The sequence below is a fragment of the Manacus candei genome, unplaced genomic scaffold, assembly GCF_025592945.1.
Source record: "Manacus candei isolate 608988 ecotype Guabito, Panama unplaced genomic scaffold, ASM2559294v1 h1tg000014l, whole genome shotgun sequence".
In the NCBI taxonomy this organism is placed as follows: domain Eukaryota; kingdom Metazoa; phylum Chordata; class Aves; order Passeriformes; family Pipridae; genus Manacus; species Manacus candei.
In genome coordinates this window covers 77168875-77195370 of record NW_026138062.1, presented here as the reverse complement: position 1 = coordinate 77195370, position 26496 = coordinate 77168875, and the positions used below count along the sequence as shown (strand labels likewise).

Here is a 26496-nt window from a genome sequence, read left to right as displayed (position 1 = left end):
CAAGCTGCTAATGTTTGGCTAAGTATCATCCTTAGCTGATACAGTGCTGTGTAGGCAAAGGAGAGTAAATGACTTACCTCAGCATCTCACACAACTGAACATTTATTACTGCAGTAAAGGCCAGTGAGAATATCAGTCAAATTACTCTGGTGAGGGTTGCCCTTACACAAGCCATAGCAGAGCAGAAAACCAAAATACTGGTTCTAATTAACAGCAAAGACACTTACACTTACCCTACAACTGGTTTTCTGCCTGCTTGACCTTCTTAACTCTCCTCTTAGCCACTTAAAACCATTTTCCTTATTTAGGCTTGATTAGTCATCATCTCATGCCCAACCTTGGCAGTGGAATCAATAAATGTATATGTGTTTTGAGGAAGTTCCCTCACAAAACAAACTAGAAGAAAAACAATGTGGACATCTCAGGGCAAAAATACACACACTGATTCTCTGTTGATTGCTATAAACGGTTACTGCACATTTTGTAGTGATTATTTTGCATGTGTTACAAGACAGCAGGGGGCCACATAATGTAAGACATCAGGCAAATGAACACAAAACGGGTTAGAAAAGGTGGTCACAAAAGAGGAGAGAGCAATACAATTTTTGAGGATAAAAGCGTGAGAGAATGGCAGCAGTAAGTTACATTTCAAAAATTAACGTTATCATAATACAAAGTGCCTAGAAAACCAACTTGGAAAGCTTTAAAGTCTGCCAATCATTTAAATTAAATACTAGAGCAAAACAAACTAAGAAATAGTGGATATATGATTAGATTAGGTGTGACAAGAAAAGGTTCCTGCACAGGGAAGAAGGGCGTCTCATTCAGGCTTTTTTCACAAGTTAGCTCCCTCCTTTTGGAAGTAAATACTTGTTCATGCCACAGGTTGGTCCAAAACTACCCCTACTTATAACTATTAATGAGAAATAACATCTATTTACAAAACCTGACAACTGTTTTAAGGTACTAAGGTAACTCTGAAGTTGGATGGCCTGCAATCAATGAATACACTCCTGCAATTCTCTCTGTGATGTTGACACAGAGTCATAGAATGATTTGGGTTGGAAGGGACCTTAAAGATCATAATCATAATTACCATGGTTTCCACGAAGTTAGGTATTAGAACCACAATAATAATAATAATAATAATAATAATAATAATAATAATAATAATAATAATAATAATAATAATAAATTATAATAATGTATAATTAAAAATTAGAACCCACTCTGGATTAATAAAATGTCCTACAAAACCTGTTCACCTCTCAAGTGTGATTTGTTAGTGTAAATGAGGATTCTTAATGAAAAAAAGGATCCTCACATGTTCAATTCTTCATCCTCTCTCACTGATTTAACAACAGCTTTTACAAACAGAGCAAGACTTGAAAAGAATTACTACACACTTCTTTACCTGCTTCTCAGAAAGTGATTTTTCAAGATGAAATTAGCAAAATACACACCTAATACCCAAGAATATGTTGTCTATTCACTTATTTTAGAAAAAACGGGTAAGGATATGGAAAAAAAAATAAAAAAATTATGCACTTACTTGAAAAATAACCTTGAATAAAAAACTTAAACACTGGCTAAAGAGAGAAAAAGAAATGCCAAAGCAAACAACAAAATCTCTGTGGTTTTAATTATTTTTAATTAAAATTATATTATTTTTAATTAAAATAATTTACATTTAAACTAATTAAAATTTTAAAATATTTTTTGAAATAAATTATATTTTAATTAAAAATTACTGCACACTGTGGTGGATAAGCCTTTATGACAAATTGAGCAGAGCTACAGGGAAAAAATAATTGTTGCCTTACATTAGAGCAATGTAAACCCCATATTTCCTAAGTGATATGAGACATTGGAAGCAGTAGTGAATAACTTATATCTTTAAAGAAGAAGAATGATATAAGCAGAGATAAAAAGGCTCTACTCCTTTCTACTGCATTGCAAAAGCATCTCTTCTGACCTTGAAAAAAGAAAGTGTTTGGTTTGAAAATGTAATGGATTCAAAACATTTGTTTTCTTTATAACTATCTTAATAATTTTCTGCTTTATTTCGAAATTTAAAAGAGAATTATTACCATTTTACTTATTTTCCTGCAGGTGCAAAATTTGGGTACAAGTAACCATCTAAATGACAGCTGATACTATTTAACTAAAATATTTTAAAAGTATTTCCATGTGATATGCTGACTGTCATCATACTTCCGTCTACGATCAGTCTTTCCAACTTCTCAGTTTCAATAAAAAAGTACAACTGGGGTTCAACTTAGAAAGGTCTTTACTCTTTCATTGCATTTCTTAATGAAGTGTGTGAAGTGAAACAGAGAATTAGATAACAGATATGATAGTGAAATACAATGTTAAGAGTAGCAAGTAGGGACAGGAAACACCTTCCCTAGGAGTTAAAACAGCCTTCCAGGGTTAGAAAGCAAAAATGTAGCTGAGGGAATGTGATAGGCTGGGAAGCTCCAAAACAAAAACTGTAAAAGCCCTGATAAAACTGAAGCACAAAAACATTTGGTGTTGTAGAAAGACATCAGTTAGTACTGTTTTGATCACCAAAGAGGAAAGTATTTTAAATTTCCACTAGATTGTATGTTTTACATGTATTTAAGCTAATGAACGAAAGAAAACTGGTGTCAGAGGAATCTCATCTGATGGCACTGCATCAACATCTGTAATTAAAGTAATGTCTGATGACTTTCCCTGTTCTCTGATACAGAAAACCCAACTTTTTTATTATCATTCCCTGGAGGAGTCAATATGAATGAACTCAATGAATCTCTTTAACTTCTGTAGACTTGGGAAAGAATAACCCAAGTGTAAATACTTCACAAAGGATCTCCTGTTTTTCTGAGGAGTATCACACATTGTGTACACCACATCAACATTCATAAAAGCTTGGTGACTGTGATAATACTTTCACATCTGAGAGCACAGTGTTTCAAGACCAGCAAGGCACATCAGCCCACAGTGGGCACTTATTTTTCCCAGTACACTCAAAGGTCACAGAGTAAATCTGCAGGAGTAAAATAGTCAGGATTGGACAGATGGACAAATAAAAGTGTTCATTCTGCCACAACCACAAAACCAACCAATACAGGTTGGTCTGAATGACCCAGTGAGACAGCTGTTAAAGAACTGCCATGTTTTACCCCTCATTAGGCATATTTACATGAAGAATAAAATCAATAAAATAAGAAAACCCACATAAACACTACCTGTAGCACAGCGAATCTCTTGCCAAGAGGTTTCATTACTAAAACTTACATATAAGTGATTCAGATGAGAAGTACCATCTGGTCTGCATTTTGATACAGGCATTGTTTTTCTACCACTGAAGACACATGAATGGACTTGCAGGATAATGGAAAGTTCAAATATCTGTCAAAAGTAGCTATGACATCACACTACTGTGTTTCTTCCCATTCTTGTCTTAGAATAATGTAGAATTAATTTTTAAATGAAATTTTCTCACTTTGCCAAGTAGCAAGACAACCTTTATTCAAAATAAACAGACAGAATTTTCTTTAACATTCATATTGCAAGATCCATGAGCCACAAACAGACATTCCAACACAGGAAATTCCAATAATATAGTAGGGGGGGAAAAAAATCACCATGAGGACACATAAACACTGAAACAGATTGTCCAACTAAGTTTTCAAGTTTCCTTTTGTGTTGATTTTCAAATTTTAACTTGTCAAAAAATCTGACCAAAGTTCAGAGTCACCCAGAATTTCAGTGGGTGTTTGGATGTTCAGAGTTTTTTCCAACCGCTATACAACTCTATGAAACTATCAGAAACTATCAGTGAGACAACAAAAAATCTATCAGTGATCCTGTTCTCCTTGCAAAGCACAACTCCAGTTTCAAATGTGAAGTTGTTGAGGAGTCTTTCCTTCCTCTCCATGAGGAAAGAAGTGGTCAATAATGCCAAAGAAGGAAGATATTCCTGCCAGACATGAGCATTAAAAATCAGTGCCCACTTCCAACACTGTCTCCTAAATATCTGAAACCCAGAAACTTTTTATTTCAAATAACAAGCTCCTGGTACCTTATTAAATACCCAGACTTTATCAGGAAGAAACAAAGTATTATCAAGATTGAGTGTACATAGAGAAATTAAGAAAAAAGATTTGAAACATTCACAAATTTTGGTTGCAAATAAGACAAATACCTAAGAGGATACCACATAAATAATGTTTCTGGAATTAGAATTGTTTAAACCTATCTATAGCAGGATATGGCCATTTTATCATGGTCTTCAGGCTCATATATCTGTAACGTTCCCAAAATATAGCATTTTACTCAAAGCTCCTTGAATACATTTAAAAAATCATTTGTAAATATACTCTAAACAAAAAAAGAACTGATGCAGGTGGTTATAATTCTGAGTTTTGTAATAAATATTTGAATGTGTGTGCACTGTTGTTAGCATTCATATAGCATTTGAAAATCCAATCATCTCCTCAGATGGCATAAGAGACACACTTTTTAATTACTAAAAGTGTTTCAGGGATCAAAAACAACGCACAGGTTAGGTCCTTAAATATAAAAGGTGCATCAAGAGAGCTTGGGATGTAAAACTTCTGTTATGAGCCTGTAGTCTAAATTATTTTAATCTAATTAATTAAATGATAGCTAAAACACATTCTAAGTATCTAGAAAGCACTTAGACAACAGAGAGGCTAAAATTACAGAGCTGTTGTTTCTATGTAAATGGCTCTGCCTTAACCATCATCCTCATTTCAAGTAATATTTAAGCAAGTGTGCTTACTGCTTAGGTTTTGGGGTAGTTGTTTTTTTAACAAGTATCCAAAAGTTGAAAATCTACCCCACTTACTTGTTGAAAAACTTTGGAATTTTATGATTTCTGAAATTTCCAAAGGGAAGAAATCAAGGCAGTTGAAGACAATTGCTTGGCACTTCCCCTTTGCTTGTCTTCACTGAGCAGTAATTTTCAGGGGGGTGGGTGGGAAACAAAGGTTGTCAAGTGCTTTTGAAAATCTGTGTCTCATTTCAGGGCCTCTCCTTATTTAGCAACAATTCCACTTTGGAATCCTAATCTTAACTTCAGGTACAAAATACGGTTGGATGAGTGGACTGGAATGGGGATAAACCAGAGCAGCAGAGGGGAGAGAGGTGAAAATATGGGCTTTGGGGGCCTGGCATCTTCAGCAAATTCCTTTTTCCCCTCAGGATTGAAATGACTGAAGAATTCTTATCAATTCTGAGGTATATGACCTCAATCCCACCCTTCTTTCAGGCCACATATAAAGAGGTAACTTTAGACCTTCCTCTGAGATGTGATTAAATGGTAAATGCTCCCTTCATTCTTTTGTTATTTCTAAAATACACAAGTGCAGTAGGAATGCCATGACAATGCCAACAACTTATTTCAAGGTATTGGGTGTATGGTGTCACTGGCACTTCCTCTTTAATTCCAGTTATGGACATCAGCACTGGTTTCCACTCCTGTTGTGCCATGTTGATAATTATGCTTTCTCTGCACAGCTCCTACTCTTCAGCTTAGCTGAGCTGCATGACCTGGCAAGAAAAAGCCCTTGCTCTCCTAGGTGGAAAGAAGACTAACATATTTCAAGTGTCAAGATTCCATTTGTTAGTATTGCACCTCTAATGCAGAGGATTTATCCACTGAAACGTTGAAACTTTTAATCAAAGCAAGCAGAGCTTCTGAATATCAGTCTCGGATAGCAAAACCCATCTAATATAGCTGCTTTCCTTAACAAAATCTGCTACTTCAATCTTGCATTTGCTAATAAAATTCTAAGGTACAGCAAACAAAAACAAAGCAAGTCAATCAAAGTGACACTGCATATCCAGACTGCAATTTGCACTCAATTGCCCTGTCCTGAATTCCAAGGTTTTGTTCTAGTATCTTGATATCCTTGATACCAACTCCCAATAACAGAGCACGTTTGAGTGCTGCCTCTTTTACATTATTGTGTCATTTAAGTTAAAACAAAGCATGTTCATTTGTTTGCTTGACTGAATAAATAAAATAAATAAAACTACCATGAGTGATAAATAACTTAGAATGAAATTTAAGGTACATTAATTTTTAATGATTTTCCCACAGTTCATTTTAATTTGGCTCTATGCATCATTTACCTTCTTAATTTTTCTGTTTAGTGAATTTATATCCAAACAAATCCTCTTTTACAGGGGAGAGATATGGAGTTAGTCTTTCCTTGCATGGAAATCATTGATCATTTATTTACAAGTAGTAGGTAGTGAAAGAAGATTAATACAGAATGCACCCTGTTACATGGAAATATATGATTATTTTTGTCTCTGACAACCTCTCCTTGTTGAAGGTAATTACTTTTGTGTCTACTTTATTAACCATAATTAACAGCTAATGTGTGGGAACATGCATTTTATTTGTAATTAAATGGTATTTACCAAGTCAAAACAAGTCAGTATTTGAAGGAAAAGTTCTCCTATTAAATCTGTTATTTTAAGTTTTCAATAATTATCTAATATTGCATTGGCTTTCCAAACTGTTTCTTTTCACAAATTTATGCTAGAGTGAGCAGGTCTGCAGTGGCAGAATAAACAGTTTTGAGGATAAAAACCCTCATACAATAAATATGAAAATTCTTTAAATGTCCTTTTTCCTCTCTAGTGCAAAACAAATAAAAATCAAGCTATCAAGAGCATTTATCCAGTTGTACAAGCATGACTTACAGGAGAACTTCATTCCATTTGAGCCTATTCTTACAAAATTACATCTGGCACTCAGCTGTCAGAATTTCTATTTTGATATCTTGAAGGTACATAATATCCCATTATTCTCAGTGTGAAAAAGTGTTTTCTAATCAGCAAATTTCACTGTTACACAATCCTGTCTGCACTTTGCAATCCTTATAGCCCTTTTACTCTCAGACAGCTGTAGAATAACATTAAATGCTTTGGAGAGAATCAAATCTAAGGGTCTCCAAGAGCCAGAAATGTTGGTTTGGCTGCACATCAAATAATACCTGGGTGGTCCCTTTAGAGAGTTTTTGTCAATGTTATTTTTATTAAAAAGTTCCATCCCCCCCAAAAAAACCCCAGATCCTTCCTTCTTCTATCTTTTTTGATCCTGTTCCTAAGTTCCAAAGTGTAACAGATAATGAAAACAGAAAGATCGTTCAAAGCAGTGTTTTGATCTTGTAGCTGACATCCATCAAACTCCTTGAGAGTCCTGTGTCAGCCTGATTTCCCCTCTCTCACTCATGAGTCTCTGTGAAATAATTTCTTGAAGTGTGGTCTTGATAAAATGAGCCATGTACAACGGAGAATAGCAAAAACGTGACACTAACAAGAACCAAAAATGAAACAAAATTCTGTGTCTAATAGGAAAACACTCAATTCTAAAATGTACCCATTTATTACACATTCACTAATTTTTCTTTCACATTCATTAAATTCTGAGGAGGTAATTATTTCCTACTTATTTTAAGGCTGCTATAAGTAACATGAGCAGTTTCTATACTTTTGGATACCTTTTCCTAAAGGGAGAATATTTGTTAAAGCTGACCTTTTCTTGAGAAAGGTTTTGATTTTGATGAACTGAGTTTGTTTTTGTTTTGGTTTGTTTTGGTTTTTTTTTTTTTTTTTTAACAGACAAATACCTTACATAAATCTGAACAAGCTCAAAATTAAAGTCTGTCACTGGCAGCATCTCTCCTGTAGGAGCACACGAGCCCAATGCAGTTCTGTAACCCAGGCAGAACATGCTCCTCCATGCAGGACACACAGTCACAGAGGATCTGCCCCCATCAAACTCTGTTATCACTGGTGAGAGCTGCACGGGAGTTCAGTTCCACTGAACACTTGGGGATTATTTCTAACCTGCAGATTGATTTGTCATGTTCTGCAGCAGCACCTTTGAACTCTGAAGACTGAAAGGAAGGGTAGAATGTAATATTCTCATAAATCTTGAAGGTTACTCCTTTCTTAAAATTTTTCCACTGTGTACACAAAATTCTCTGAATCAGAGTACTGAGGGAGCACAGCACTGAACTTTACTGCTCCAGTCTGCTCTGCATGGATAGTCACACAGCATTCATTAAAGTGATTTCTCTACAGTTTTCTTCAAGCATGCAGTTTGCAGCTTGGTTGTAAACTGAAGATTTCACCTAAGCTTGGCTTTCTGACATTTATCCAAATCCGAACTCTAAAAACCTTTAAGGATTTATTTCATAATTTAAACTCTAAAAAATCCATCTTAAGTTATTTCCAAAACCAGGTTTGCTATACAAGTTGGCAGAGCCATTGTCAATGTCACTAAACAAAGTATTCCTAAACTAGACTTTCAAGCCAACAAAAATAATTGCCTTCAGAACAATATAATAAAGACCAAATTCTTATGCCCCTAGAAGAAAGTGATATATTACTGAACCTTTTCTACAAGTCATAGGAAGTACTGTACACTTAAAAATTAAGCGTATTTGAAACAGTATTCATTAAAATGCAGCAGTTCAGAAAGATCAGCAAATTACTGATGCATTTTTGAGTGGTTCTGCGCATATATGTGTTTCACCCACATGTGTATGAGTGAACATATGGACATACACATTTATGAGCACATGTGTACATGTGACAGATTATCCTGTAAAGCTTAATCAACTTCTCGTTCTTCCCACCTCAACCTCCTCATGCTCCAAGAAACATCTATTATTCCTACATCACACTCTCCAGTGATTTTCATCGAAACATAGAATTGTTAAACTTGGAAAAGACCTCCAAGATCATCAAGTCCAACTGTTGACCCAGTACTGCCAAGTCCACAATTAAACCAGGTCCCCAATAGCTGCAGTCACATGTTTTGGTTCCACCAGTTCCTTGGACAGCCTGTTCTAATGCCTGACCACCCATTCAGTGAAGAAATATTTTCCCAATACAAACCTAAACCTCCTCTGGCACCACTTGAGGCCATTTTCTCTTGTCCTGTCACTTGTAACCCAGGAGAAGAGGGTTCACCTGGTATAGCCTCCTTTCAGGGAGTTGTAGAGAAAAACAAAGTCTCCCCTGAGCCTCCTTTTCTCCAGGCTAAACACCCCCAGCTTCCTCAGTCATCCCTTATAAGACTTGTGCTCCGTTAGAGCCCTGGAAGAAAAAATACCCCTGGACAGTGTATTTTGATTGTTTTCATCTTCTCCAAAATTGTGTAGGCTTTGGGACCTAAGTGGAGAGCTAAGGTAAAATGCATATTTCCAGAGCCATCACGTTCACAGCAGAAGATGCTCTTGATGTAGAGTCAATGGTTGGGCTATTAATGTCTGAAAATTAGGAAAACATTTTCTCGTAGCACATTTAAAACCTAAATTCACATTGAATCATACATTGAAAGATATTACAGTTTATAAATGGCTACAAAGTAGCTATTATAAAGTCTTCCATCGAGTTTCTAATTAATCTCTAAATTGTAAAGCAAAAAATGTGTCAATTAGCTATCAAAGAAAAAAAAAATCCCAGCAGAATTCTCCCAAAAAACTTGTGGGCTATTCAAGCAGCTTTGTAATGTGACCCTGTAGGATGTCAAGGCAGCCTGCTGAAAGTTACTGAGATGTAACAGAGTTATGAGCCCTGGTGCAACCTGATGTACTTTAGGGGATTTCTATGCTGGATTCAGTGCTGCAGACACTTTTATGACTTTACTTACTGATCTCTGTACTGCTGCTGAAATCAAAGATCCAGAAAAGAGGTAGGCATTACCCTCTGAGCATCCAGCTTTCCAGAGTAGGGTATGCAAGATGTAATTAAGCACTCTCGTGAATTTTTCTTCAGCTTGGATGCTCAAATTTGGCTCCTACATCTATACAAGTGACCTATTTTTTAAATATGCTGAGTGCCTGCAATTCCCAGCAATTTGTGCGATCAATCATCGTTAAATTGTATGAAAATACTGATGAAACCCAACTTGCCCACAGGCATTTATTTCTTCTCTTTGTTACTATTAAAGCAAGTAGCATTTATTCTGAGAAACACTCCTGTGTTTAAGGAACAAAAATGCATTTTTAAATGTTGAAAAGTCGCATACCATTCACTTTGTTTCAGGAGGGAGGAAATATTCTTGTGATACTTGACTATAGTGTATCACTGAATAATTAAATGGATCATATCTCCAAACTTTAAAATGGTGAAAATATATAGGGGAAAATATATAGCAGATTCTTGAAATAAAGTATGACTGCCCTGCTTGGATCAAATGTGAAACAGCAAGACAGACTGCCCCTCAGCTTTCTTAACAAACTACTATTACTTTCTCTTCTCAGAATCTTAAGCACACTAAATTTCCCTCCTCCCTTTGGTGAAAGCAACTAGAGAACAGATAGAAATGTGGATCATGGAAATGCCCCAGGTCTTCAGCTGATGGAGAGGAACTGCTTTATAGTAACTCTATGGCACTGCTTAGAATAGGGCCATATTCTGAAACATGACACATTTAAACAAGAGGTTTTGGCCTGAAAATGCATCTTCTAAAAGGGTGAAGGATACACTCACTCCTATACAGAAGCAAACAATTTTGCTTCTAAGTTTTCTAATTTTCATACTGTGCTGGTTTTGGCCAGGGTAATTTTCTTCCCAGTAGCTGGGATGGGAATATGTTCTGGATTTTCTGCAAACAGTGTGGATAAATGGGGGATGTTTTTGTTATTGCTGAGCAGGGCTTGCACAGCACATCAAGGCCCTTTTCTGCTTCTCACTCCACCAACCAGTGGGTTGGGAGGGGGCACAAGAAGCTGGGAGAGGACACAGCCAGGACAGGTGAGCCCAAGTGATCAAAGGGATATCCCACACCATATGGCATCATGCTGGGCATATAAAAGCAGAGGAAGAAGAGGGAAGGGGGGGGGACATTCAGAGTTATGGCATTTGTCTTCCCAAGTCACCATTACAGCTGATGGACCCCTGCTGAACACCTGTCTGCCCATGGGAAGTGGGAAATTAATTCCTTGTTTTGCTTTGGTTAGCAGTTTTTACTTTGCCTATTAAACTGTCTTTAACTCAACCCATGAGCTTTCTCACTTTTACCCTTCTTTTTCTCTCCCCCTTCCCACTGGCAGAGCGTGAGCCCCACAGCTACGTGGGGCTTTCTTGCTGGTTGGGGTAAAACCATAAAACCTACAAAAAAATTCAGTTAAGGAAACAGAAAATTGACACTGGACTTTTTGAGATCCCTGAGATAGCAGTTCTTCAAAACATGGTATGAATATATTGTGATGTGTGGAGTTTTAGTTATAAGAGCATCCTAATTTTTTATAGACCTGATGAGAGCACATATCCTTGGTGAAGTGAAACACTGACATCCCTGAGACAGCCTGAGCAGTCAAGTGAACTAAGAGGGTTAATGAGAGGTTCAAATGCTCTCCATTCAGGTGTCTGAATACCAGCACATCTTGGTCCTTGTGGATATACTATGAATACAAAAACAAAGTTAATGACATTTATTTACACCTATGCTGACATTTCTCTGTATGCAGAGGAAAATCATCAACATATTTTCTTAAAGGTCAAAAGCCTTTGCATAATATATTTCACTACATGGAATGGATACCCTCTGATAGAATTCAGTTGCTGTGTTTATCTTGTGTTATCCCTAAAGAAACGAGTCTTTACTCTTTTTAATATAATTGTGTATTTTCTGTATTTTATTTCCCATTTTGGAATTATATTCTTTATTATCTCAGCATATAGCATATGTTTACTGTTCAGTTTGAGTTGAAATATTTTAATTTTTGTGTTTTTCCTATCCAGTTTCTCTATCATCATTTATTACACTGTGATATATTACATATATATGTATATACATATATATTACATATATTTGTGCCTCATATGCCTTCAAAACCAGTGGTATCCTCCCTGATTCTCCCTATAAATTTCCTTATACTTTCATATTCTTAGATATTAAAGATGCCACCATTTTTTCCTTCATCTGGATGGAAACAGCACTGAGGTTTTTTAATTCATATAGCATCTTTCTTTAGGGATCCCACTTCTGTGGCTTTGTTTCTGAAAAAGCAGACTGCAGTGAAATGTTCTGTAGTAAGCAGAACATCAGAGGAAAAGATTTGCCTGGTGTATGAGTACAAGGATGGTATTCGATATTTTTATTCTAATCATTTATATTGTGTGGGATGATATTTCCAAATCTGCTCTGATATCTGCTGTTCGACCTCTAAGTCTGTCATAATCAGGCCTTGCATACAAAACAATAGGGACAATCTTATTCCAGATGGCTCAGAGCCAAAATTTAGCTGAGGTCAGAATTTAACAGAGGGGGGAAGGGAAGAAAAATGTAGTAGAAATTACACTATTTACAGTATCTGTCACTCTCATCAATTTTAATTTAAAAACAGGACATCAGTTTACAAAAACTTCAAACTTCTTGTTTATCCTTTTGTATTATTAGCCTTTGTTCTTCAATTAATTTAGTTTTCAATTTTTTTTCATTTAACATCCATTATCTCAGGGGGTTTTAAACATTTTGGTAAGATATGTAATGTAGTATTATTTCATAAGGAGTAAATATTTAATAAAGCTCTTCAGAGCCATTTTTCCAAAGCACACTGAGAACTTTGTGGCATATACAGCCCTTTTCTGGTAAAACCTGAGTACAATCAAACAACATTATTCACTAATTCCTTCCTTCCTCAGCATTTGTGCGACAGTTACTATGGTAATTGCTTGGTATTAAATGACACTGAAAGTAAATGCATTAAATTGATACTATTTATAAGAGCCTAAGTTACCTGGACCCAGGTAGTGGTTAAACAGATGCTTACACTGGGACAATATTTACAGAGACTTGAAAGAATGAATGCATTTAGTATGTTAAGTGATTTCTCATCTCACTTCTCATCTAATGGTGTTCCTTGATGAGGAACTACGTAAGAATCAGACCTTTGTCAGAGGGGGAGAGAAAAGAGTTAAGGGTGCAATGAGACAGTTTTGTTCTGGAATGGATTTTAGAAACATGCAAACACTGTGTAATCTCCACCAAGCCTGAATAAGCAGAGGAAGAGCAAAGCATTTGAGTTCCTACGTGCCAAGGCAGAGTTAATCTGGCAGACAGAGTAGCAGAGGGAATTTTATCAGAGGACTTGCATCTTCCCACTCAGACACAAGTGACACTACACACTTCCGGAATTGAGTTAGGGTTAGGAGGCATATGAAAACAGGAACAGATTTTTCTCTTTCAAGCAGAAACAAAAGTAGATCTGGGCTTGAACCACCCTTCAGGTTTCTGGACAGTGGTTTGGGTCAACAGAGACCTTTATATAAAAAGAAGGATCATAGGGAGGCGCTACACTCAAAATCTTGTTGTGGCCTAAAAACACACCTCATAGTTAAGTCAAGAATTTGCTGCTACTACACCTGAAACGTTAATAGCTTAAACAATGAACTATTATTAATTCACATCTAATTATTACAAAAACAGAAAATGAGAGAATATGAGGGAAAGTTTTTATTATTCTTCTTCTTCCTTCACTGCTATTAAATTATCTCTCTGATGTATGGGGTGGGAGGTGTACAGTGACTCCTCAGTATTCTGAGTCTCCTTCTCTGGGAGGAGTCTGATGTTGATGATTTCTACCTCCTCCCCATTCTAGGATGGGCTTGGGGTCGTGTCTGGATATATGTTAACACATATTTACACCTCGATCTTTCTTCGTTGGTGTGCAGGGTGACATTACATCCAAATGTACTATAAAAGACATTCTTTACATATGTTGGATGGTCACCTTTGCTTTCGTTGTTGTCCTAAAACTCATTGTACTCAGTTCCATGCCTATAATTCTATAATTGGCCATTACTAACTACAGTGCCACTACATTTCCCTTTTCCTAACATCTCATGTCTGGACTCCTTTCCACTGCATCCTATATACCTACTTGAAAGGAATTGGCTGTAATACCAGGACTGCATTCCTCCACACTATATCTTTATGATACAATCATAAATATTTCAGTCTAACAGAATAACTACTTATTGCTATTATCTGTGTAAAAATCATGGCTATACCACACTAAGATAAGCAAAGGGAAATGCAAAGTCCTGCACCTTGGGAGGAAAAAGCTCAGCCTACAGAAGAGAAGGCTCACTAGGGGATCTTATCAATGTACATAAATATCTAATGAGAAGAATAAAGAGCCAGAGACAGACTCTTCTCAGAGGTATCCAGTGAATGGATAAGAGACAATGGAAACCAAATGAAATACATGAAATTCCATTTCAATGTAACCAAAATTTGTTTTTACTGTAAGGGTGGTGAAACATTGGAGCATGTTGCCCAGACAGACTGTGGGGTTTCAGTCCTTGGAGATATTGAAAACTTGACTGGACATTGTCCTCAGCAACCTGCTCCAGCTGACCCTGCTTGAGCAGGGGGTTGGACTAGACAAGCCCCACAGGCAGCTTCCAAACTTTATGAGCCTTGATTCTGTGAGGAGTAAAACAAATTAGTCATATCCTCCTGGCTGGCAAGCCAAAACAACACCCCAGGCAGTTCAAGGCAAGTTAAGGCAAATTAAGCTTCACAAATTCCAGTTTGGAGGGTCTGGAACTTCAGTATATCTGTTTATAGTACAGGCTATTGAGGTGTTCTTTTGCTGTTTTTTTTTTTTTTTTAAAAAGCAGGTGTAAGTGAATAACATGAAACTATTCAATTCTATTGAATTTCCTGTGTATTTCTCTTTACCGTATCTGCAGGATGCTGCACAAAATAACTTTTGCTCATTTTTAATTAATTTTGTCCAATGTCACATGTTTATCCTGTGACTAATTCATTGATCATGAATTATCTGTTTGCATTGAATAAACTCTCCTTGGAACAGCATTAGAAGCATAAAGGATTTGGATATTAACACTTCAGGATTTTTTATTTATAGTTGTCATTCAACATTCAGGCACTGCACTGTTCTGAGGCCTTTTACCCACTTAGTCCAAATCAAACAAAGTTAGACTTCTGAATAAGGAAGAACATTTTGATAATGGAATGCCTCCTCCAAGATGAATTTTTTTAATTCTGTTTTACAGTAAATTACCTTAAAATTATTTAAAACATAAAATATTGACCCCATAGTGCTAAGTTTCACAGTCCTCAAGAATTTCACTCTGGTTTGCATTTAATTTCATTCTGGAAAGCCAGCAATTCTTTTAGTGAATTTAAACTCTGTTTCACTATATGGAAAAGCTTAATCCTACAATGCATTTTTTAATATCTGCCTTCTAATAGGAAATGGTTTAATTAATTCTTTACTCCCAAGTACCCACATTAAATAGCTTTATGAAATCTTCATGTATTCCCTTAGAAACTTAAGGTAAACAATCCTGAGATGCATGTAGCAAGTTAACTACAAATTTCCTCTATGATTAGATGCAAAACAATGTAAAGATGTAATGATATTCACCAGTTTGCTTCTTTTCTCCATCAGACTGAGATAAGGTAATGTGAACTCGTAGATAATGAAAACACCTCTTGCAATTTGTCATCGTTAATGGAACCAATATTCTAAAGACACATTATTAAAATTTGTTATTCCTGCACCAACCTTAATTTCCCTTCTTATTATTTTTTCAGTTTTCAGTTTAACCTACATATCCCCATTAGCTGATGCACATACTGCCCACCTAAACGGGGCTTTAGTCTTCCCCCCCCCGCCCAGTATTTAATTTACACACAGGGTAAAAAAATGCAAAAGTTAATAGATGTGCACCCACCAAATCTACTTGGGCAAATATGCTGACAGCTCTCTTATAACAATATAAAATTTGTGTTTGCTTTTTGGTTTGTTTTCTTTTTTTTTTTTTTTTTTCAGAAATACTGTATGCACCTGATAAGCAGTGTATCATAGAACCTCATACCTTTTATTCCACAAGGATGACACTGGGAGCATAACAGACTTCATGAAGTCCTTATTTCTGACTTAAGTACAGCAGTTCTAGAGGTCATTGAACATTTTTAAATGTGAACTTTTATCTTCTACAAGAGAATTCAGCATATCTAATATGCACCTTCTCTAAATATTCACAGTCACTTCCTAATTATTTTCAGGATATTTTCCAGCATGACAGATCATGCTAACAGCTTCATTAACTCTGCTGTGCACTACCACTGTATGGATAGTATGCACAGCCTAAGCTATTCAAGAAAAACTATGCAAATTCCTGACTTTAAAAGAATAACCATTGTTGTCTCTCAGTGTGTTAATGACACTGGAAAACTGTTTCACATGAAGCCATCAGAACAGTAATACAAACTCTACTGGTTCTCCATACAGTTATTTTTTAGCAGTTGTGTTTGTGCTGTTTCATTAAAGAAGACAGATAATTATGCCCTTGACAGGGTTCCTTCATTTACAGATCACACAATAACAGAGCTCGGTGATCTCTGTTGGTAACCATAAAAATTTCAATCAATTCAAGTTTAGCTGTGAAAGATCTAATTTTTTGAATAAAATTTAACCTAAACACTCACTGAAAAATGTAATAGGTGGCACAGATAAGATAAAAAAAAAGAAAAAAAAAAAAGAAGGTAGATTATTTTCTTCTGGGAATCTCTGAAATCTCAAGTAAGATTCTCTGAAATTTCAATTAAGCTCATTCATGTGGTGACGCCTTTCCAAAGCTGGAATTTTGTAGCTATGGATTATCACACCAGTAATAGCTGCTGGAAGGAGGCACAGTTATTCTTATGTCTAAAAAAGCCTTATCAACTACTGGTAGAAGGTAATGGAAAGACTACTCCCTGTGATGAAGAGCAATGGATCCTGGATCACAGCCAAACAAGAGTTGGAAAATTTATAACAAAAATTTCTAACAGGCTTGCCAACAGCAATACAGAACAGCAATCCCCAACTCCAAATTCTCCCTGCCCCTTTAGAGGCACAGGGAATTCTCAATTTCCTTCAGACCATCAGGGAAATTTGTACTGTGAATAAACACTGAGGATCTTCAGTAAAATCTTCAAAATGCATTTCCATTCTCTCAGTACATTAAAAATACTCAATATATACATAGGCTAGAAAAAATAGAAAAAAAAAACCCCACAGATCCTGAGAAAACCAAAGAGATGAGCATGGGTGACTCTTTGAGGGCACTCAGGTGTCCATGTTGAAATTCCATAGTCATGCAAAGCAAAGGCTTGGAACAACACATTTACTATTGCATCAGCTCCTTCACTCATCTTTCTGAATCATTACCCCTTCTAGTGAGTTTGTAGAGGACTCGAGATAAATGTATTTCAGAGTTACTTTTATTTTTACCCATCTTTGAGTGTGGGAAGAAGTCACTATAAAAGAGTGTACTCCACATCCCTCCAAACCAGTTTTGTGACCAAACACTAGATCCACTAAAAAACCTATAACAATTTCTTGTGAAGTAAAATTAAATGCAGAATTTGCCTCTATTTTTTAAAGTACCAAACACAGAGATTGTGGTTTTCACGTTTATAAACAAAATTCTCCACAGAAAAGCATTCCTGAACCACTAGTTCAGGATACATATCTTCTCTATATCCAAGTGGGATTTGGCACTATGATTACAAGTTTGAAGAGTTTTCCTCTTTCCTGTTTCATCAGAGAAACTTGTAGCTTCATTTGAGTGTCTTAACTGTTCATGCAGATCTTCCCTTAGGGAATGGGGTGGGCAAGTCTGGCATAACAAATCTGCCCAGTACTGCTTTAATATCAGGAGAAGGAGGGAGAAGGAGGAGATATGAATTCGGAGAGTGACAGTAATGCCATAATAAGCATCTTGATCCTTTCAGCTGAACTCAAGAATTGGCAGATTTGTGTTAAGGTGGAGAAATATTTAAGAGTTTGCCATTGACACAGGTCAAAGTAATAATCCTCATAAATGTATACAAAATAACCCCTTGGCTATGCTAGTTTATTACCATAAACTCAGTATTTCACCTTTTCTTGTATCAACGCAGGCCAGCAATCAATCCTGCATGAACTATTACTCTTCCATTTAGACTGGCCAGAAGTCTAGTCCATATTTTTGTATTATTTGTGGCTGCAAAATGAAGGGCATGCAAAATACCACTTGCAATAATAGGTTGATAAAACTTGAGTTTTCCTGAACACACCAGTGTCAGCCAATTTGACTTGTACAATAGACTGCCTGTCCTTCCTTTGTCTCCACTCTTTCCTTCAATATGTGACCTAAATTAATTTGCTGGGAATTATTTTGTCTGTAAAATGCCAATAAATAGCAGCAATCTATGAATCTATGTTTCAGGCTTTACTATCATTAGTAGGTGTCCATTTGTATTTAAGTGTTTTAATCCCAATGGTGAGTTGTAAATGCTCAATAAAATTAGGAATTTAACAAGATTTAAAAAAATCCAGAGACAAAGAATGTAGACATTGCTTTGATAACCTACTTAAAATAAAAAATACCAGGGAAAGAGCAACACAAGACAAAGCTCCCCTTTCCTTGAAAAAACACACATAATTGACCTCAAATATTTCATGCATAGGGTTTAAATTCCCACACCTTTTAAAAGTTGATATCTGAGCTGATCTCTTATCCAAGGCAGTTTTTTTTGATAGCTGGTGGCAAAGTGCTATGTCAGACTTGGTTATCTAGTAAAGTTTACACAACCTTGTCTTGACTTCATTTTGTGTGCAGTCTGTGCATTGATTCATTGCATAATCAAACTGGGACCTTTGTGGCAACATCAAAGGGGAATCACCTCCTGGCCAAGCTTGAGAGAACTGTGTTCAACTGTCTCCATCTGAAGTCACAAAGTCAAATTCAGCTGTGGCAGAAACCGGCTGCACTGAATCAATAAGATAATCAAAACCTTATAATTAGATCGATAAAAAAACCAGCAGCAAGCCCTGGCAAAAATCTGCAATGGGCTTAAGTCTAGATATATCCAGGGCTGAGTTTGTCCCAGGAATTTTTCATACCTTTGAAAAGCTGTACTGGGGCAGAAATCCAGAGCATATTTCACTGGTACCTGATACTTCAGCCTTCTCTGTTTGATGGGAAGCAGAGCAACCATGCAGCCCATTTCAAGCCTGAGGAACTCACTGAGTGCAGGATGTAATTTATTCACAGAGGTAATAAGTACTCAGTAACAGTTTCTGAATTACAAGTTTTTGTGCAGAAATTCTGAAACCTTTTAAGAAGTTTCATAAGTTTTTTTACTTTAGTGATTGGAGGAGAAAGTAAATGCTGACAGTACCTGTAGCTTTAGTCCCAGTTTTATTCCCTCAGGAAAAATAAAAAAAAAAAAAGAAAAAAAAAAGAGGGTTTGATTTCAGAAAAGTCTCCACTAGAAAAAGTAGGAAATTGTACAAAGAATTGTACATTCTGCATATCTCATGTTCTCTTTCTGTCAGGAAATATTCTTTCAACTCAAAGGCATCTTCTGCAGAATCAGTCCCATCATGCTGGAACCTGTGTATTGACAGAAATTGCACTTTCCTTGATGTGCAGAACTATGTATGAGCACATTACCTTCCATGGTTATAAAATGACTCAGTGGCCTGTGAATGGATCTGAGATTCACCTGCTGTAACCAAATATGAGTGTCAGATGAAAATATCTCTTGTGCCACAGCACAGCAAGTAGCCTTGAGGGAGGTTATGCATTTGTCCTTAAAACAGAAAGCTTTTCTGTTTTCAAGGTGTGAAAATCTCAGTGCTATTAATGTACTTCTACTCTAATGCCAGGAAGAGACAAAACAAAAAATTAGTCACCTTGAGTAGAAACCTGAATGAGCCCCAGTTATATGATTTTGCTGAGGTACAGCAGAATTTGCAGCTTTCAAGCTATTGGCTTAAGAACTGTTGTGTAAAGGAAATTGAGACAAATGGGCTGCTCTGCCAATACCAGTAAGATAAAAGGAGGTTTTTATTAAACAAGAGTGTTCCACTTAGATCAGGCATTCAGTTAAAGCTGGTCATCTTAACCCACCCGTCTAGGAAAAAGGCCACCCTGCTCCTTTTCTCACAAGTGTGGTGATTTGAGCTGTAGCAATTTCTGTACTACAAATGTTCTGAGCTGATTTGGGCCAGCTGCACTGCAACAGAGGCCAAAAGGCATTAACCATTTCTCTGCTGCTTCACCAGCCTCTTACACTGTACACAATTCATCCCAAGTGTGCCACTCCTTGTGACAACATACAGACCCCAGGTGTTAATGCTCCAGTGGAAAACTGGCCTAATCAGCTTTTATATACAAACATCAGTAAAAGCCATCAGAAGTAAAGGCTAATAAGCAGAAGGAAAAAAGCAACCCCATGCATTATTCTTCCCCTTTGAACAGAAAAAAAAATATACTTGCAGCTTCTTCAAAGTGCTGAGTTACACACTGAGACATATCAAGCCAAGGCTTTTAGAAGCCTTTTAATTTCGGGTGTGTAAGTGATAGTGCATGAGTCACAGTGAGTGGCAGCAATTCAGTTCAGTGGGGCTTCTCATATGATTAAGAACTAATCAGTGCGCTCAGCTCTGATCCTTGTTGCATGTTACAGCCGAAGGGATCAAGAGGGCAAGAGACCACTGTGGCACAATGTATTTGTGGAGCCAGATACTGCTCAGAGATCAGCATGACAGGTCACCCACAGCGAGGACTATACTCCCCTGTATGAGGGGGCAACAACAGTGAGGTAGGGATAGAGAAAATGAGAAATGAAGAAAGTTTCTTCCACAAACTGAAAGGCCAGTATGAGAAACAAGGCTTTTTATTTAGTTGAATAACTTAATATTGAAGGGAGAGAGAGTTAAAGTTTTTAAGAAGGTCTGTACGCGCCTCATTCTTCAATGAGCAGTGAAATGCCTTCCTGCAATCCTACCCCACAAGGTTCTCTCTCTGCTGTCATTCCCAGGCATCATAACATCCCCCAAATATATCTGGAATATGAAGAGACTCGAATATTTTTGCCTTCTGACAAGATCTAAGTTCTTTCTTGAGTGTTATCAGTGGAAAAGGAAACAGGTCGTGTGAAGACTGCCTGAGGAATCTAAAAACTTTGAAGAAGCAGCTGGCAAAGGTGTCAGCCAAGGGATTACAACAGATTAACCTCAAAAGATTTCATTCTTCTTAGGTATATCTCTTCATAGTTAGGTATCAGACTGTCTATTAATAGATGTGCAGTAAAGCAAGAGAATAGAGCAGTAGTTTTTTTCAAGATATGTGGTTATCCTTAACCACCTATCTGTGATGAGAATCAATCCCCTTTTTGTACAAACCTTCCTTTCCCGGGAAGATAAGCTTCCCTTTACCCTTTCTTCCCACAGTTAAAAAAAAAAAAAAGGAAGAAACACACAGCAAGAAGTCTTTTAGCATATCTGTACACACAAACACAAACCCACAGGCATACAGACACACACTCCCTTCATACTGGATTTCCAAGGCATGCATGGAATTCTACTGCTGTAACTGCTACAGCAACCACTGACTATATAATTTAATTCACCTGTAATTATTATCCCAAACTTTTGGGAGATTGTCCAGCAGAGCACATCAGCAGATTTGAGACAAAGCTTTTTTAAGTTTTTTTTTTTTTTTCATTAGCGGAAAGGACTTGGTCAGTTATTTCTATACTTACAGGTCACATATAATTCATTTTTTTTTTTTACATATTCAACATTTAAAACCAAACTTGCTTTGACAAGATGCAACACAGAAGCTCCTGGAGACCTGAAATCCTCCCCGGAACCTGCAGATTAATATTCCTGAACATGGTGACACTGACGTGCATTTTAACTCATAACCTTAAGTGTTCAGATTCAAATATTTTGCTGAGTGATGACAGAAAAGGAATGCCTTTATTCAAGGAGGTGTTTATGAAATGTGTTCTTGAAATTTTCAAAATATTGCCTTGCATTTGCCAGCTGCATGAATGTTCTTGCCAACAAACTTATTCAGTAGACTACTCACTTATAAAAGCTGCATAAATACCAAAGAGGTAAATGTAATTAGAATTTGAAGCAACTGTTTATTATGTTACCTTCAGTCCCTCTGTAATACACATCCTGCTCTTGCTAATATAACCATGAAAAACAATCATGGTAAAGGGAAATGAAAGAGCCTTATTAAAGGCTCCAAACAGACCTTTTCAGACAGAGCAATGCCTGACCTCTCCCACACAGGTTGCCAATTCTTAGAGTGCATCTACAAAACTCTCTTATACTTGTAGCACCAGAATTTAACATTTTAAGTTCACTGATACCCTTGTTAAGTTTTACTAGCCAGCAGAATTAAAATCTAAGCCTTTCCTAACAACTGGCACAACATCAACATACGTTTATTTAACACACATATTGCATATGCTTGCAAGAAAAGTGGAAAAAAGATAAAAATATTCTTCCTCCATTCCCCTCAGAGCAGATTGGTTGCCAAAAGAATTTAAAACCCTGTTGAGAGGAATTTATGCATGCAAAAAATACCCCTGTTATGCGCAGTTTAATTAATCACCTACATAAAACTCAAGGCCATCTGTTCAATATATGGTGAGGAAAAAAAGAGGAGATGAGCTTGCAGAAGGCAATTATTGTGAGAGTACTCAAGTATACTTACTGTGGCAATTGAAATACAAAGGTATTTGGCCAGTACTACTTTGAAGAACATTTAAGAGAATATTCTCATACCTAAAAGAAAGCCTCACACAGACCACAAACATTTTTAGGGGAACAAATTCCTAAAGCAATAGTAGGCTCTGCTGCAGCTGCAAATTTCTATTTGAATTGCTGGCAAAACTTTGAGAAGGAATTTCAGCTCTGCCAGTGATCACCCAGCCACTGAACCTGTGCTTGCATTCCAGGACATGGAATGGGTGGGTTTTGCTAGAAACTGCCTCTTGAAACCTGCCTTTTCTTCCACTTTGACAAATTCTTTGCAAGTATAAAAGCCAAGATGTTACCAGGTAATTCAATCCCACCTGAAGTATTATACTACATGCATTTCACAGAGAAGTAACATTTGGATTATGTAGTTGCTTCCATTTCTTAAGGCCACTGATACCAGCAGCAAGCACAGACATTATCTAACAGATTTTTATTTGTTTGGGGGAAAAAGCTACAGAAAACATAAGGAAACTGAGAATCCAGTCTTATCTTCCCTACTTCCAAAATGGTTAATTCATACCTTGAATAATAATTGTCATAATAAACTAATTCATCCACCAAGGTTACATTCAGAGACTTTTCACCTAATACAGTTTCCCAAAAATAACTGTATATAGCCAAACTGCTACTACCATTACACAATTTGATGTTGCAAAGCACACGCTAACCTTTTTTTCTTTTTTAGTACCCCACAAAAAATAGAGTGCCCTGTTGCACTTTGCTGGCAAAATTGTGTACATTTTAATGTTATCGACATGTTGAATTCATACTAGAAACAGCTCACAGCTGGCAGCTTGCCTAGTGAGGTTTGATTATTTTTCATATCACACAATGGCTTCTCAGAGAATATTCTTTGTATGCACACTTTTGTTTTGGAAAAACTAACAACTGGCAGGTTTTTGAAGTTTTCCATTGTAATTAATGACACTGATTTACATGTCTACAGTACATTACACAGACACATGTCAGCCTATGAAGCTGCTGAATACTTAAAAGCTGTAATTCCTCCATCATTAGTACTGGATTTGCACAGACCAGATACCAACAGCAAACATTTTTACCCAGCTCAGTGACAGAGGGAAGGCAGGCAACGTGACAGACTTTCTACCAAAATATCCTCTGCACATGGCAGGGAATCAGCCAACTTACTGCTCTGACATAATGCCACAAATGCTCTAAGTTTTCTTTTATTCTTTCCAGTTTTTTTAAGGTTTGTTTGTTTCTTTGTTTCAAGTCCTTCCTTGTATCTGACCTTTATTCCTTTCTCCTTTCTAAACAAATGGAATAAACTTGAGACTTACCAAACCAGCCTGACAGACTTTTTTTGCCTTGTGACAGTACTCTCCCATCTCACAGCAAATTTATCCCAGAATGGAGTAGTCGTAACCCTCTATTTGGCTTACATCAGGAAGACTTTAACACCTTTTACCTGAAAATAAAATAGAATGAAAATATGAAAATCAGGCAGTCATCTTTAAGCTTCTATTTTAGAAACAGCTGTCAGAATTGTGTGGAGTTTGTGGAATTGTGTGGAGAATTGTGTGTGTTTGGGTGAGTCAAAAAAAGCTTACAAAAGTGTGGTTTTACAGGTTTATAGTTGAGACCAAATTAAACTTGACAGTTGCCTTTAAATTATATTACTAAGTTCAAGATCACAGTATAAATAGTGTGTGATTAAAAATAGTTTTCTTGTTCCTTAGAAATGTTCAGAATTAGGGAAGAGATCTTACTCTTCAGTTGAATGAAATAGGCCAATGTATTTTCCCTACCTTGGTAAGAAAAGGGGGGCAAAGAAACCCTACTAAATCATCTCTAGTGTAGATCCAAGGACAAGAAGCGAATTACTGACACAGACTCACATAGCAGGATTTCTCACAATCTCCTCCTAAGTAAACACCTGCACAAACTCCTTGCTTAAAGTAAAATCAATTAAGTTGTGCTTATCTCTCAAATTAATTACCAATTAATGAGTTCTATGTATTTATAAGCTTCATTATTAGTATGATATTCTTCATCTCTTTCCTAATAATTGTTTGTGTCTGTCTCCAAGGCTATTAAAAAGATATCCACAAGAGTAATTATAAGGACATACCAGTCCCTTTTACTTCAGAAGAGATAAGAGATTTCCACAAAAGTGTCCTGAAGTTCACCATTTCAGAGCTCGCAGACTTTGCATTAAAAAAAAATATTACAGCTCTAGAAGTTTTAAGATTTTAAAAACTATAAAACAGGAGAGAATAAGGTTCCTATGATGACACGAAATACTGGAAGAGACAACACTTTCAAAGCTAAGTATCATGATGACAGGAAAGCTAAAATCAATGGTAAAATATTTTTTGAGAATGGGATTTGGACTTGCTCCTCTTCAAAGACTGATTAATATTGGAAGTGAGGGAGGAAATGAAACTACTTTCAACAATTCTCTCAGTTCAAAATCACTTGTCTGAAACCTGGAAAGTGTAATGTGTAATTTTGGTGCTGGAAGGTTCTTTTAATTATAAATTGAGGGGAGGATGGACAGCTCTGGGAGTGAGATGACTTATCTGATCCTTGCTGTCCTACAATCCCTGAAGGATCTGTGGTACTGAAATTAGATTCTACTGGCTTCCTTCAGGAGATAAATTCTTTCTGCAAGGGGGCTGTTCACAGGATGTAGCTATGAGTGAGTGGTTCCAGTCAATCATACCTTCCTGCTGGTCATTTGGGGGCATATTCTGTTCTCAGTCTTTTCAGTTAAACCATGGCCTGTCTTGAAATTAGCATTGAAATGTACCCCCCAGAATATGTACTGATTTTTAAAAATATATCACTTTCAGTTTTGTTCCATCAAAAACAACTATACAAGTGACAGCATGAAAACAACATGAATCTGTATAAAAGAGCAATAATGAATATTAGACTAATAAGATACTAAAATACTGTAGTAAAACAGAGGTAAAAGAGTATCTCAATTACTAAAAGCTTTCCAACCTGTTCATTGACTATTGGCCTTATATAATTACAGTGATGTGGTAAGGTGTCACAAGGTCGAAAGATCAAATGCTTTAAATAACTGATCTTCCCTCTATTAACAAATATTTAGAAAATAAAACTCAGGCTTTATATTCAAGAATATTTCTATTTATACGAGTATTACTGAATAAAAAGAAGAGACACATAACACAACAATAAAAGCTATTATCAGAACTAATTATATTTCTTACTGTAAATCAATTACTGAACCTATTACCAAGAGATTAGATAAAGAAACAAGTTAAAATTATAATCACATGGCCTGACTAAAGCATGCATGACCGCCATACACAGGAGAGGTAAACCCATTCTACCTCTCTGTATCACCTATACATGAGGGTCCATTAAAACATGGAACAACCCTGTAGCATCTTTTAACTTCTTTGTACCAAATAATCTTACCGAAATATTTCTCTGAACAGTTATTCTCTGATCATTTCTGCTTTCATCCACAAAGAAAGAACAATATAAATAATGTAGAAAATTTCCTTTTTCCTCAAAAAAAAAGGAAACAAAAAATGCATGTTATTCCTAAGTAATTATGTTCCTTGATTAAAAGCAGAGCAACTCCACCAGCTCTATCTATGTGTAGTTACAACATTCAGATAGAAGATGTGAGAAACCCATCAATGTAAGAGTAGGAGGAATATGATATTATCACAATTCGGCTGAACTTTGTAACTAGGCATAAACAACTTAGTCTAATGCCAATAGGAAAGAAAACATTATACTCTTGTGAGGTAGTCTTTTTCAGAATGCAAGCACTCACAGCAGAAAGTACAGCTGAACAACAACAAACTTCGAACTATGCAAACCAGAGCCTGTTCTTCTATTTCAGCAATTTTGTGTTAAAAAATGTGTCCTT

At 36.4% G+C, this 26496-nt stretch overlaps 1 long non-coding RNA gene across 1 annotated transcript in view; it reads right to left on the bottom strand.

The window, feature by feature from the left end:
* Positions 1-280: 280 nt before the first annotated feature.
* Positions 281-26496, bottom strand: part of LOC127467475 (uncharacterized) — a 30002-nt gene continuing 3786 nt past the window's right edge. Inside the window, exons 2-3 of the long non-coding RNA XR_007903144.1 lie at positions 23921-24048; positions 281-396 (exon numbers count right to left, since the gene is read on the bottom strand). This is a non-coding gene — a long non-coding RNA (uncharacterized LOC127467475). The remainder of the gene's footprint in view (positions 397-23920; positions 24049-26496) is intronic.